The following is a 15,137-nucleotide window of genomic DNA, read 5'->3' on the forward strand; positions in this document are numbered from 1 at the left end:
CGATGGACAGTAATGGGTTTGGTATTAATAAGATAATTATCTTGGCAACGACCATCAGCAGTAGTGAAAACCATTAGTTCTCACACCTGAGGTACATCAGGCTTGTTAAAGCACACATTGCCGGGCCCCACCCCCAGAGCCTCTGATGCCATAGGACTGGGGCAGAATGGAAGACTGCGTGTCTAACAAGTTCCCAGGTGATGCTACTGCTGCTCACCTGGAGGGGCTGGGGTGGGCGGAGCCCCATTTTAAGAACAACTGCATTCAATAAAAAGCTGACGGAGAACTTTATAATGGGGGACTCAGGCTGGCACCACCTAAACCTCCTAATTAATCTTAACGTCACAAGAGAGAGCCGATCAGACATTCTGTGCCTCCAGACAGGATGCAATAGATAGTGCCACTACCACCAGCAAAATATTCTCACCAAAAAAAGAAGGGAAGAAGGATAGAAGCCAATGAAGCCTCTGGGTCGAACATGAGTTTACAGGAAATAGAGGGCAAAGGGGAACATACTGAACAATGTCATGGGCGTGCAACAGAGCCCAGAAAGTGGGAACTGTACGACAAGTAGCCCCTCTGTCCTATTTTTAAAAAGGAGAGAAAACCTGTAGATTAAAAGAGACTTTCAGATGCAGAAGAGGAATGGGATGCAGGTGGAGATAACAAGATTGGACTCATATGTTGATAGTTATTGAAGTTGCACAATGGGTACATGGGGCGTGTTATACTGTTGTCTCTACTTTGACATGTATCACATTTTTATTAAAAGGTAAAATGTTACTATATAAAATTTCTAAAACCATCTTCTACTTCTAAGCAATGTAGCTATTGTGCCATCTCCTACTTGGCTGGTATGTCATGCCCCGGGCCGAGTTTTCTGGACACTTAAACACTGATGGTGTAGCGGTTAAGAGCTACGGCTGCTAACCGAAAGGTCGGAAGTTCAAATCCACCAGGCACTCTTTGGAAACCCTATGGGGCAGTTCTACTCTGTCCTATGGGGTCACTGTGAGTCGAAATAGGCTCAACAGCAATGGGTTTGGTTTTTTTTTTTTTTTTTTAATCTGTGATAGTTAACACTGATGGACTCCTCACAGCCCTGGGTTAACTTCTTCACTTACAGCATGTCATCATAGCCTTGGGGGCTAGGTTTTCCAGTTAATTCTACCTTACAGATATGGAAACTGAGGCTCAGAGAGGTGAAATAGTCTGCCTGAGGCCACACAGCTAGCAAGTGATAGAGCTGAGATCTGAAGCTGGTCTAATTCCGGAGCCTGCGCTCTTCTGCTTCCCATACAAGCTTGATGTGTCTGTCAGAAGCTCAGTATTTGCAATAAATGAGCCAATACATTTCAGGCACCTAGTGCAGTGCCTGCCACATAACAAACACTGGAGTGGGACCCAAATCAGATTAGGTGAACTACAGCTCTACACTACAATAAAGCAAACCTCACGAATAGACTCTTGAGCAAAAGAAGCCAGACACATAAAGGGCATACCTTATGAGTTTGTTTATGAGATTCAAAACCAGGCAAAACTAATCTATGACAATAGAAGCCAGGCTAGAAATCACCCTTGGGGATGGAATGACTGAAAGACTAGGACATGAGGGGTCTTCTGGGAGTTACCATTCTATTTCTTCAGCTGCAATAATTACACAGCATGTGCACTTTGTGGAGTCCCTGGGTGGTGCAAACAGCGCACTCTGCTGCAAATCCAAAGGTTGTCAGTTCAAGTCCACCCAGAGGTGCCTTGGAAGAAAGGCCTGGCAATCTACTTTAAAAAAATCAGCCACTGAAAACTCCATGGAGCACAGGTCTACTCTGACACACATGGGGCCACTATGAGTTAGCATCTATTCGACAGCAACTGGTTTTAACTGGTTCACTTTGTGAAAATCCATCCAGCTTTACATCCACAGTATGTGTACTTCTTTGGACATAAAGTATACTTCAATGAAAAGTTTTAAAAATGGTAGCCAATTATACACAAGAGGGCTGGGAGAGTGTTTCATTTGTTCCAAGAAGCATGACAAGTAATTTCTTAATCGCAATGTTGGTGAGTTGCCTTAAAAGTCAGTAGAAAAAAAAAAAAAAAAAAGAGCCAGCAAAAAATACAATGGGAAAATAAACGAAAGGTGCTCACTTTGGCAGCACATATGCTAAAAAACACCTTGCAGAATGAAGTTCCTAGGCTTGAAGGTGCAAGACCACGGACTCGGCGGACATCTACATCAACTGCCACAAAGTTCATAAAGACAAAGTTCTGCATCCTACTTTGGTGTATAGTTTCTGGGGTCTTAAAAGCTTGCGAGCAGCCATCTAAGATAAAACTACTGGTCTTTTATTGTCCAGAGCAAAGGAGAGTAAAGGAGACTCAAGGGAGCAATTAGTCCAAAGGACTAATGGGCCACATGAACCACAGCCTATATGACTCTAAAACCAGAAGACCTAGATGGTGCCCCACTACCAGACCAAGAGCTCTGACTGGGATCACAGTAGAGGGTCCCAGACGGAGTGGGAGGAAATTGTAAAACTCACAAAATTGTTAAACTCACAAAAAAGACCAAACTTACTGGTCTGATGGAGACTTGGAGGAAACCCCAAGACTATGGCCCTAAGACACCCTTCTGAACTGGAATTGAAGCCATACCTGTAGACTACCTTTAGACATGCCCCCATAAAATGAACAATAACACCCCAGGGGAACATACTCCTCAAAACCATCAATTATACAAAATTAAAAGGGCAACATTTGCCCAAAAGCAAAGATGAGAAGGCAGAAAGAGATGGAAAACCAGGACAAAAGGAAACTGGGAAACTAAGATGGAAATGGGGAGAGTACTGACACATTGTGGGGAATAAAACCAATGTCATGGTTTCACTTTATGTTCAAACTATCGAATGAGAAACTAATTTGCTCTGTAAATTTTTATCTAATGCCCAATAAAACAATTAAAAAAGAAAAGGAAATAAAAGGACACAAAAATTCCCATTGCCAGGAACCCTGTCTAATCTACAACTCAAAATACGCAAACGAGATCAAGCAAAAAGAATCTCTGTCCAAAAAAGGAGAGGGAGAGACTGGCTTGCTTCCCACATCTTTGATGCTTCTGACAGTTATGATGTGTGAAACCTGCTTTGGTCAAAGGAAAAAAGGACGAGGGAAGCTTGCTCAGGTTCACGCTAGAATGACATTTCCCAGAGAGTGCCCCTTGGAACCCTAATCCCCTAAAATATATAAAGATGGGGTGGGAATCAGGGAGGTTGAGAAACTTCAAAACCGGTCTGTGGTCAACTCCATTTGGAAAGTGCTACATATTCCCTCCCCCTCATCGAGATGCACAGCACACATCCAAAGCTCTGGAAGGTCCTGAAATCCCAAAGCAACTTGACTCCTTCAAACCACTCCCACCCCCACCCTGTTGCCATGGAGTTCACTCCTACTCCTAGTAGACCCTATAGGACAGAGCAGAACTACCCCAGAGGGTTCCCAAGGCTGTAATCTTTAAGAAAGCAGATCACCAAGTATTCTCTCCCACGGAATTGCTGGTGGGTTTGAACTGCCGACCTTCTGGTTAGCAGCCAAGTGCTTAACCACTGTGCCACACATGGCTCCTCCCTTCAAGCCCAGGGTTCCTAAAACCACATTTGGCCGCAGAACTCTTTTCCCACCGAACACCAGTTAACATCCCACAGGGTTCACTTTGCCCTTGAGAAAGTTTAGTGAGCCTAGCAAATTAATACTAATATTAATGACTCATGGCAACCCCACGCACAACAGGATTAGATCATTGTGATCCACAGGGTTTTCAACAGCTCATTTTTTAGAAGTAGGTCACCAAGCCTTTCTTCCTAGTCTTAGTCTTGAATCTCCACTGGCACCTCTTTGGTATCATAGCAACATGCTAGCTTCCATTGACAGACAGGTGGCAGCTGTGCATGAGGGGCATCAGCCAGGAATTGAACTAGGACTCTACGCTGAACCACCAAGGCCCTCATTAATATTAATAAACCAAAAGAAACAAACCATTGGCATCAAGTCAATTTTGACTCGCCGTGAAAAATCCATGTGTTACAGAGGAGAGCTCCTCCACAGCATTTTCCTGGCGGTGACCTTCACGGAAGCAAATCGCACCACTGGGTGGGTTCAAACCACCAACCGTTAGGTTAATAGTTGAGCACAACCATTTGCCTCACCCAGAGACTTATTAATACTAGCTGCTATATCTTATAGAGTATTGTTGTTGTTAGGTGCTGTTGAGTTGGTTCCAACTAATCGTGACCCTAATTACAACAGAACAAAATACTGCCTGTCCCGCGCCATCCTCACAACTGTTGTTATGCTTGAGCCCATTGTTGCAGCCACTGTGTCAGTCCATCTTGTTGAGGGTCTTCCTCTTTTTCAATGACCCTCTACTTTACCAAGCATGATGTCCTTCTCCAGGGACTGGTCTCTGCTGATAACATGTCCAAAGTACGAGAGGCAAAGACTCGCCATCCTCGCTTCTAGGGAGCATTCTGGCTGTACTTCTTTCAAGCCAAATTTGTTCATCCTTCTGGCAGTCCATGATATATTCAACATTCTTTGCCAACACCATAATTCAAGGGCATCAGTTCTTCTTTGGTCTTATAGAGTACCAGATATTATCTCTTTTAATCTTCTCAAGAACCTTATGAGAGGCACCATGACCCCTGCTTTACAAATGAGGAAACTGAGGCACAAACAGGGTAACTTGTCTCTCATGGCATAGCTAGTTATGGTGGAGCCTGAATAAAGAAATATTGTCAAAACAGGCCTCCTTTTGCGCTTTGTCCTCCTTCTCTGAGACAGGAAGAGAACTTGAGGACAGAAGGACAGGGGCTGAGGCACAAAGGGGACACATCCGAATCAAACCTGGCAACCAGGGGGCTCGAGGTGACTTGGTTGTACTGTTAGAAGGACTTGCCTCAGCATGCACCCAGAACACTGAGTTTTGCAAATTTTGAGTCCCGAAAATCAGTCACAAGTGTCAGGTCAGGCATTAGGAAAGGCAGAGGGAGGGAAGAAACATAGCTGGCCAGCTTGCAACAGCAATCAGAGAGCATAATGCCAGCAATAAATAGAACTCTGTATGCTGAACTGAAGCAAAGCTTGCCTTCTGCTCCACGCTGGGGTCCTCTTTTTAGAGCAGGATTCCTCAGCCTTGGCACTGTTGACATTTCAGATCAGATAATTCATTGTAGTGGGGGCTGTCCTGTGCATTGTAGGATATTTACCAGCAGCCTTGGCCTCACCCACTAGATGCCAATAGCACCCCCCAGTCATGACAATCAAAAATGTCTCCAGAGGACTCCAGACTTTCTGGAGCCAGGGAGGCTGGATGAACCCTGAAACTATTGCCCTGAGATAATCTTTAAACCTTAAACCAAAAATTTCCCTTAAGTCTTTTTAAAAATGAACAATAGCTTAGCTTAACTAGTAAAAAATTTCTGCCTTGAGCATTATGCTCTTTTAAGAACTATCCATATGAGATCAAGTTGACAACAGCAACTCGAAAGATCAAACAGGATTCTTAACGGGCAGTGAGTTTATGTTAATGGGGGAGGAACAACTCAGAAAAGGAAGGTGAGAATGGTTGTACATCCCAAAGAATGTAATCGATGTCACTGAATTGTAGATGGAGAAAGTGCTGAGTTGGCATATGTTTTGCTGTGTATATTCTCAACAACAACAAGAAAATAAATAAAATTTAAAAATGTCTCTAGACATTGCCTGATGTCCCTCATGGGGCAAAATTGCCCTCAGCTGAGAACCAGTGCTTCAGAGTAAAAGCAAGGGCTCTACTGGGAAAGACAAAGCTGAGGACAGTGGTTACTTAGTCAACATCAACCTGGAAGACTCACTGCAGAAAGTCAGACAGGTGGGTGGAGTGTGAACACATCATACAAGAGACAGACTACCAGTTGGCCCAATCTCAAGGAGACTTTCCAGCTATCTTGTTCCATCCTTAATAATCCTCCCTCCACCACCCCCAAGTCAATGTCCTGCCTCAGCCCCAAGGGCTGGAGGGACATCTTCAGAATTATTTCACAGATCTGATAGACACTAAGCACAGTTCATTGATCAAGGGCCGCCCTCAAAAGTTTTGATGATTTAAGGTTTAAAGATTATCTCAGGGCAATAGCTTCAGGGATTTATACAGCCTCCATGGCTCCAGAAAATCTGGAGTTTATAAGAATTTGAAATTCTTTTCTGCATTTTTGCCCCCTTTTGATCAGGACTCTGCTACAGAATCTTTGATCAAAATGTTCAGTAATGGTAACTGGGCACCATCCAGTTCCTCTGGTCTCATGGCAGAGGAGGCAGTTGTTTATGGAGGCAATTAGCTACACATCAAAAATATTCCCTGAAGTCTTCTTAAAACCAAACAATACTTTAGCTTAACTAGTAAAACATGTCTGCCTTGAGCATCATGTCCTTTTAAGATCTATCTATATGGGATCAAATTGACAACAACTCAAAAGATTAGATAGGAAACTTAGGGTGCAGTGAGTTTACATTAATGGGGGAGGAACACTTGGGAAAAGGAGGGTGAGAATGGCTGCACAACTTGAATGTAATCAATGTTACTGAATTGTACGTGTAGACATTGTTGAACTGACATATGTTCTGCTGTGCGTATTCTCAACAACAAAAATAAAATAAATAAAAAGGAAAAACATTTTGATGAAAGCAAAGGACTCTAACTATTGGCATGGCACACATCTGAGAGTATCAGCCATGCACACAGCCATGACTTCATGACCAACGACTCACTGCCTCATTCTTTGAGCAAGAAACAAGCTTTTTGTTAGCCTCTGTAAGACCATGAGGCCTCTAGTTACAAGTCCCAGCTCTGCCCCTAACTCGCTGGGTGACTCTGAGTAAGATATTCTCCCTTTCTGGGCCTTGAGTTTTACGTTTTTGGGGAAAAAAAAATGAAGGGCTGGCCTAACTAAGATTTTATGGTGGTGTAGTGGCTAAAGCACTTGGCTGCTAACCGAGAGGTTGGCGGTTTGAACCCACTAGCCACTCCAACGGAGAAAGATGCAGCAGTCGGCTTCCGTAAAGATTACAGCCTTCGAAACACTATGGGGCAATTCTACTCTGTACTGTAGGGTCACTTTGAGTCAGGATCAACTCGGTGGCAACAGAGTTTGGTTCTGAATCAAAAGGCTGAAATTGGCCTAATTGGGATATTCAGCTGCTTTATGAAGACTATTTATTATTACCATGGAATTTATCCCCCCAGAGGAATTCATGCGTAAAAATCTCACCCTATCTGTTTCAGCATTAATTTAAAAATTAATAAAATCCCCAAACTCCAAGTCAAAGAGTATAGTATTTGTACATCATCAGTCTTGGCGAAGAGTTTCACTCAGGATTTCAGTGACAAAACACTGGCTCAAGGCTATGTATTAGAGACAAGAACCCAAATGCCCCCAGGGAGCCAATGAGCAATAGAGTGAATCAGGCCAGAGTCCTGTCATCTGCCAGAGACGGTGGCAGCTTCTCAACTCCAGCTGTCGTCACTAGTGAAAATGTGGGTCCTGTGTGGTCAGATTTTCAACAGACCCAGAAGCCTGAATTTAGGTACAAAATACTGATCCCCACAAAAGAAAAAGTTAAATTACTGCTCACACTTTGAATGCTATGCAGGAAAAAACCACCACCACCTGTCTGTCAGGTTCTCATACTGTGGTGGCTTGCACGTTGTTGTGATGTTGGAAGCTATGCTACGAGTTATTTCAAATACCAGCAGGGTTACCCCCGACGGACAGGTTTCAGCAGAGCTTCCAGACTAGGAAGAAAGGCCTGGCAAACTACTTCTGAAAGTTAGCCAATAAAAACCTTCTGGATCACAACAGAACACTGTCCAACTCATTTGCTTTGGACACATCATCAGGAAAGCCCCGTCACTGGAGGGGGACATCATGTTTGGGGAAGTAGTGGGTCAGTGAGGTCCAGGGAGACACTCAGTGAGACGGATTGGCACGAGGACCCCAACGAAGGACTCAGACATGCCAGCGATTGTGAGGACGGCTCAGGACTGGGCAACATTTAGTTCTGTTGTACATAGGGTTGCTGGGAGTCAGAATCAACTCGACGGCAACTAACTAGGCAAAACAAAGCCCCCTATGCCAAATCTGGAACACAACCCACAGCTGGAAGAACCTCTGCAGAGGAGAAACTGATTCAAGGTCTGGGAGTATAGACAGAGGGATGGCTCAGGTGTGGGGAGGAGCCAGGTCTGCAGAGCGGGTCATGGAGAGGGTCTGGACACTCTAAAGGCACCACTTTTCAGGGCCCCAAATTGTCCCCAGGAGGCTATTTGAATTCTAAATCTGTTAATAATATCCACCACCCTATTTATCAGGCCTCTTCTATTCATCAAAGGAGCCTTGGTGGTAACCAAAAGGTCGGTGGTTCGAGCCTACTAGTGGCTGGAATCCACTAATGGCTTTGTGGGAGAAAAGACCTGGGATCTGCTCCGGTAAAGATTACAGGCTAGGAAACCCTATGGAGCAATTCTACTCTGTAACATATAGGATCACTATGAGTAAGAGTCAACTCAACGGCAATGGGTTTGGTTTGGTTTAGCAATTCCTTAGGAGCCCTGGTGGTGCAGTGGTTAAGTGCTTGGCTGCTAACTGAAAGGTCAGAGGTTCAAATGCACCAGCCACTCCAAGGGATGTGGCAGTCTGCTTCCATAAAAATTACAGCCTCGGAAACCCTATGGAGCAGTTCTATTCTGTCTTACAGGGTTCCTATGAGTCAGAGTCAACTCAATGGCATACATACTACAACAACAGCTTCTATTCATCAGGCAGTTTATACACACCATCACCATATGTCTCATAAGTGTTAGGCAAGGCAGTTATTATTTGTTATTCCCATTTTACTGATAATATTACTGAAGCCCTGAAAGATAAACCCAACTAAAGGCCCTAGCTTATAAAAGCCAGAGCCAGGATTTGAAGCCAGATCTTTCCGATACCAATTTACTCTGCAAAAATCCCTTTCTTACTTGATGGCCCTGCCCCCTGCCCCTCACCCACCATCCTCACTCCCCACAGCCAAGGATCTGGTCCCAAGGAGAAGGCAACAGGATAATCTGCCACTTCTCCACTGCCTTCCACCATTTGCCTAACTTATTTGAATATTAATTTTTTAAGTAACTCTAGAAGGAAGTTATTTTAATCAGTAAGTCTAATTTTTTTTTCCCTTCCAATCAAATGTACATAGTTAACAGATGTATGGTAGCCCCTGTGGAGTATACTGTTGGAATAGAGAACTGATCATTTCTCGCCCAAAAGGCCCATTGTATTTTATATCTTACAACTCTAGCATAGACAGCCCAGCTTAAAATAAATATATACTCTCATATGTGACTGTTAGAAACTTAAGTGGACAATGTTTTAGAGGGTCATTTAGCCATATCTATCAATTTTAAACGTGCATGCCCTTTAACTTAGCAATTGCCTTGCTGGGAATTTATCCTACAGTTGAACCCATATAATTAGATAAAAATAGCTAAATGAGGATGCTCCCTGAAGCGTTATTTACAAGGAATGATGGAATAAACCTGGTATGTTTCAATAAGGGGTGAAGTAAGAGGCTCCAAAAAAACCAAATCCGGTGCTGTCAAGTCAATTCCCACTCATAGTGACCCTAAAGAACAGAGCAGAGCTGCCCCATAGGGTTTCCAAGGAACAGCTAGCGGATTTGAACTGCTGACCTTCTGGTTAGCAGCCAAGCTCTTAACCACTATGCCACCAGGGCTCCAAAGTAAGAGGAAGTAAGTACTGCCATATGCTAGAGTATTCTGTAGCTGATAAAAAAGAAAAGGTAAAAAAACGCTGATACAGAAAGATACTTAAGATCTGTCGTTAAGTGAAAAATTTCATCTACAAAATGCCAATAAAACCCAAAACCAAACTGGTTGTCGTCGAGATGATTTCAACTCATGGCGACCCATGCATGTCAGAGGAGAACTGTGCTCATAGGGTTTTTAATGGCTGATTCAGAAATAGATCACCAGGCCTTTCTTCTGAGGTATCTCTGGAGGAACTTGAACCTCCATCTTTTCGGTTAACAGCCAAGTGTGTTAACTGTTTGTACCACCCAGTGACTCCTACAGAATGCCAATATTTGTGTAAAAAAGGAAGATTTGACACAGAAAAGTTTTGGAAGGATACCCAAGAATACCTTAACCGTGATTATACCTGAAAAGGGAAAGGGGTTTGAGGAGGGCTAAGAAGAACAGGGAGAAAAACGTTCTGCCTGGAGACTGGGGGGTAGCCATAAGGATTCCCACGATCTCTGAGATTCTGTAGCATTTGCTGCGTGCTTCACCGGGCAAGGTGGGGAGGCGGGGCAGAGTCAATATAGCAAGTTCACATCTGCACGAATGAGCACACAAGTCCTACAACCCTTTATCACCGGCTTTGATGAGGGCTGTTCTTCCTAAGGAGTCCCTGGGTGGCGCAAACTGTTAACATGCTCGGCTGCTAGCCAAAAGATTGGAGGTTCAAGTCCACCCAGAGGTACCTCAGAAGAAAAGCCTGGCAATCTACTTCTGAAAAATCAGCCATTGAAAACCCTGTGGAGTATGGGCCATCTGAAGATGTGTTTTGGGTTGCTCTGTGCAGGACAGGACCAGATAGGTCACAAGTTTACAGTGCGGCCAGGACGTTCTTATGTGGCCTACGGGAGAGAACCGAACGTGACGTTAGATCCAATCGATCCAAAATGAAAAGGAAAATATAATTGTTATCATATACATAGTTTATATAATGTAAATTTTATTTCTTTGTGGAATTGTTCGACTCCCATATTTGGAGATATATCTGCATAATTGATGTAACAATAGCACCACTTTTCGACGAGCACGTTTGTTTTTCAAGTCATAACAATATCAATCGATTTCTTAAAAGAAAGTCAGTCTGAAAGGAAATGGAAAATAAAATACATTTATATCATTCGTATTACCTAAATATTAATTTATTTCCTTGAGAAATTGTTCGATTTCCGTGTGCAGAGATACGTCAACATTCTGGTAAAATATAAATGTAACGTTCTGATAAACACCTTTTGTTTCCTTCTTGGAAGATGAATTTAGAAACACACTTGTTGCAAAACAGAAACACATTTTGGATGATAAATACTGAATTTTGCATCCTCTTAAAGAAAAAAGAAAACCCTGTGGAACACAGTTCTACTCTGACACACGTGGGGTCGCCATGAGTTGGGAGTTGACTCCGTGGCAGCTGGTACTGTTTCCTCCTAAGCCCCTGAAATCCTTGGTGCAGGTCAGAGACAGCTGACTCTCTCCCTCTGGAACAGTGGGCAGAATGACCACCTTCCTCAGGCCTTCTGTTCACACACACAAGTCTCTTCAAGTTCTTGCCTGGCCTTCTCTGCACTCAGTCCTTCCCCAGTGACATGGCCATGGTGAAACATGTTTAAAGGTTAGGAGTGTCGGGAGGAGACCCAGGGAGAAAAAAGGTCCACTGTGAAAATCAGACAGACTTTTCCCATCACAGGTGAGCTCGGAAACTGCACCACTGAGATGAATCCCAGATGGGCAGACATAACTGGAATTTGCAATGGTCCTGACAAAGGTGAAGAAGAGATGTGGCTGAATGAGAGTGCAAGCAGATTCTAATCACCACTTGTAGCCCAAAGAGAAATCAGATTTATGAAAAGAGAGAACACAAAACATAAATTAGGGGCGAATTTCTCCTTTACAGAAAGACCACATGCCAGGCTTCCTGGTTCAGCCACATACTATCTGTGCCACACCGAGAAGCTGCTTAACGTCTCTGGTCATGTTTGTTACTAATAACCACCTACTAAGATTTGCCAGGGGCCAGGCACTACGCTAAGCACTTCATATACATTATCTCATTTAGTCCTCCCAACAGGGCCTGATGGTGGGTAGCTAGCTTTGTAGAATTCTGTCTCCTTCACTGACTACTCAAGCTGGCTTGAAGAAGGTACAGTATTCGGATTCCACATTTCCAAAATAAGGTCAATAATAACAGCATCGACTGAAGAGCTGTTGCGAAGGCTGAGTAGCATCATGCACAGAGATGGTTTAGCATGCTGCAAAAAAACACTCACAAACACCAGCTGTTCTCATTAGCCTCATTTTTGGAGACGAGGGAAGACAGAGGGCTGGGAAGGCTAACATAGATGCTTTCTAGATTTGCTTGTGATAGTCTATGAGTCCAGTGGATTTAAAATTGGACTTGGTTTTCCAGAAAGCCAAATGCGTATCTGATTTTAGAATTACACAGTTGCGCGTAAAGCATAAAATCCACTTGTTAGTGTTCAAATTAAATTTCTGAATAGGAGGGGTATGAAAAAATTATCCCCCTTGCCTCACAAATGTCTTCACCTCAGGGCTCCTACACTTGCTCCTGAAGGAAAAGAACAAGCTTGGCAGAGAAATCCCCAGAGCCACAACCAACGAGGATGCAGGCTGGGTAATTTGCAAAGGGCCAGGGATGGCTTCATGGAAAATGCTTCCATAAATGGGCATGTTTGCCTCAATCTCAGGCCCCGCACAGGAAAGTAATAACAAATCCATAACAAATACCTTGTACCGAATAACACGCCTATTTCAGACTTGATATATTAAAAAAAAAAATCGCATTTACAAGCCAAGACCTGGAAGCTTCTAGAAGGCCCAGCTAGCTTGCACTTGAGGGATAGCGATCCACCTATGGTCATGAACTCCAACTAGATGACGCCAACACCGGGGGAAAAGCAGTACATTTTATTTTAAATTTACAAAAGGTCAGTTTATGTTTTCTTCAAAGAGATCATGATAAACACTTGTCTTGCTAGAAGCATCAGGTTCCACCAGAAACCTGACTGGAACAAGTGGTTTCTGTCCATGGTAAAGAAAAAGAATGATGGGATCAAGGGCATAAACTTGGCATCAGACAGACCAAGGAATGAGTTCCACCATGTACTTGCTATGTGACATCGGGCAAGTTACTTAACCTCTCTGAGCCTCGGCTGTTTTATATACTAAACAGGCAACCTAATACAACCATTGTCAAGGTTGTGGCAATGATTACATGTTGATATCTTATGTTGAACATTGCTACAGTGCCTGGCATACAAGTACTGCATCAATAGTAGTTATCTCTTTGAGAAGACACCAGAGAAAGGCTGCTTTTCCTTCCAACCATACTGAGCATCATATTTTACAGCTCATCAAATGCCTTTCACTTCAGCATCTTCAAGCTCCTTCGCTTTAAAACACTCTTAAAATAGTGTCTTCAAGCAGACCAAACAAATCAAGAAGACTGCACCAAACAGAACTATGCAAAGCAGTTCACTAACAGTCACCCTGCCTTCCCCTTGCGGAACCCACTGGCCAGTTTGCCTATTAATCTTATCAGTTCTTAACACCGTACCCAAATGCCCATACCTTGGTTTTCTAAACATTTTCTTTTGCTTCCTGACAAGCATGACTTTGAATGGTGCTCTTCCTCCAGCAGCAAAATCCCCACTAGCCCTCTGCTCTGGGAAAAAAATTTACGGGAGGTAGTAACCACAATCTTATTTTGCCCACATTGTTGGCCAAAAGAGTAACATTTGTAGCCATTGCTGTACCAGGAAAGGAGCCTGGGTGGCAACAGCAGTTTGCACTTGGCTGCTAACCCAAAGGTTGGTGGTTCAAACCCACCCAGCAACTCCGTGGAAGAAAGTCCTGGCTAACTGCTTCCACAAAGATTAAGCAGCCATGGAAACTCTGTGGAGCAGTATTTTTCTCTAACACACGGCATTGCCATGAGTAGGGTCAACTGGACAGCAGCTACAAGCAGCAGCTCTACACGATCTCACTCTAACTGGATGCACCTGTAGGGCACAGAGGCAAATGGTGATTTTCAGGTCGTCTGGGTATCTGAGGGCCCTGAGGTCAACCTGGATGAGTTCTTTAAATTTGTACAGGAATTGAGGGTGGGTCTGGAAGAAAACTGGGCTGTAATAAATGAACTGGATCAAAATGAGCCTTACACCTCTTTTCTGTCCATGTGTTCCTAACTGACTTAAAAAACCACCAACATAACTAATGCTTCCAAATCCACTTGGATCATCACTCTGCCTGCCCATGTGACAGCAAATGACTTCTCCGTGAAGTTTCTTTTCTGTGCCTACAATAAAGATTGGAAGTCTGATTGATCAAAGCTGGATGGTTGAGATTTCTAGGGAGCAACCTTGTGGCCCAGATTTGCCTACTTAAAAAGAATCAGCTGGGACTTCTTAAAACAAAAAACAAAACCGTTTTTCTGGAAATTTTTAATTCAGTTGGAATTGGACACCACATCAATGTCTTTAACGAGTACCCGCAAGGTGATACTGGTTTGGGGAAAATCTAGGATGATGGCACATTGACAAATTAAAATAGTGGACCCCAGCCCCCTTACCCACTATCCCCTGTTGGATGCCCTGTAGGACCTTCAAACCCCTCACCTAGTCTCCTCCAGAGGACCACCACTACTTACAGATCTCCAACTGGGGGAAGAGCAGAGAAGAAACTGGGTGGAGAGCTCAGACCGGGCGCACCTCCCAGGCTGGGGCGTCCAAATCTCCCTGCCGGCCTCAGACGCCTCTCTATATAGACCGCGAGCTGCCGGCGGGTGGGAAAGGGGAGGTGGCCGACGGGGGTGGGCTAGGGGAGGGTCCCTTTTTGGGCCGTCCACAGCGCCCCCTGCAGGGTCCAAGAAAAGCCGCTTTTGCCCAGGCCCTTGGGGGCACCCGGGCGCCGACACCACTGGCCGGGGCGCACTGGACCGGGTGTCCCACGCCGGGCCCGGGGAATTCACCGAGACTCCGGGTCCCTAGAGAAACTGGTCAGGCGAGCAGCATCTATAGGGGATGCTTGAGGACTTCTGCCCTGTCCTTCCAGAGTTGATTTCAGTCGCGCGGGCTTTTACCTCTTCCTCACCTCGCCGAGGGATGGGGCGGGGAGAGGAGGAAGGAGCGTGGTGGGTCTAACTTGACACCAACCCCTCTCCCCATGCCGCGTGAGCCGCAGGAAAAGGGGATTTTGTGAACTTTGCAAACTGCAGATCAGGAGCCCTCGGCTGCTG

General features: G+C 44.4%; 1 protein-coding gene across 2 annotated transcripts in view; it reads right to left on the minus strand.

Annotated features, from left to right (window-relative positions):
- The window catches only part of MYH11 (myosin heavy chain 11), a 153,774-nt gene extending 139,097 nt beyond the window's left edge, over positions 1-14,677 (minus strand). For both annotated transcript variants that reach the window (XM_049902729.1, XM_049902730.1), the window contains exon 1: positions 14,550-14,677. The gene's annotated coding sequence lies outside the window, so the exon portion shown is untranslated. The remainder of the gene's footprint in view (positions 1-14,549) is intronic.
- Between the last annotated feature and the right edge of the window lie 460 nt (positions 14,678-15,137).

This window comes from Elephas maximus, chromosome 12 (assembly GCF_024166365.1).
Source record: "Elephas maximus indicus isolate mEleMax1 chromosome 12, mEleMax1 primary haplotype, whole genome shotgun sequence".
NCBI classification, from domain to species: domain Eukaryota; kingdom Metazoa; phylum Chordata; class Mammalia; order Proboscidea; family Elephantidae; genus Elephas; species Elephas maximus.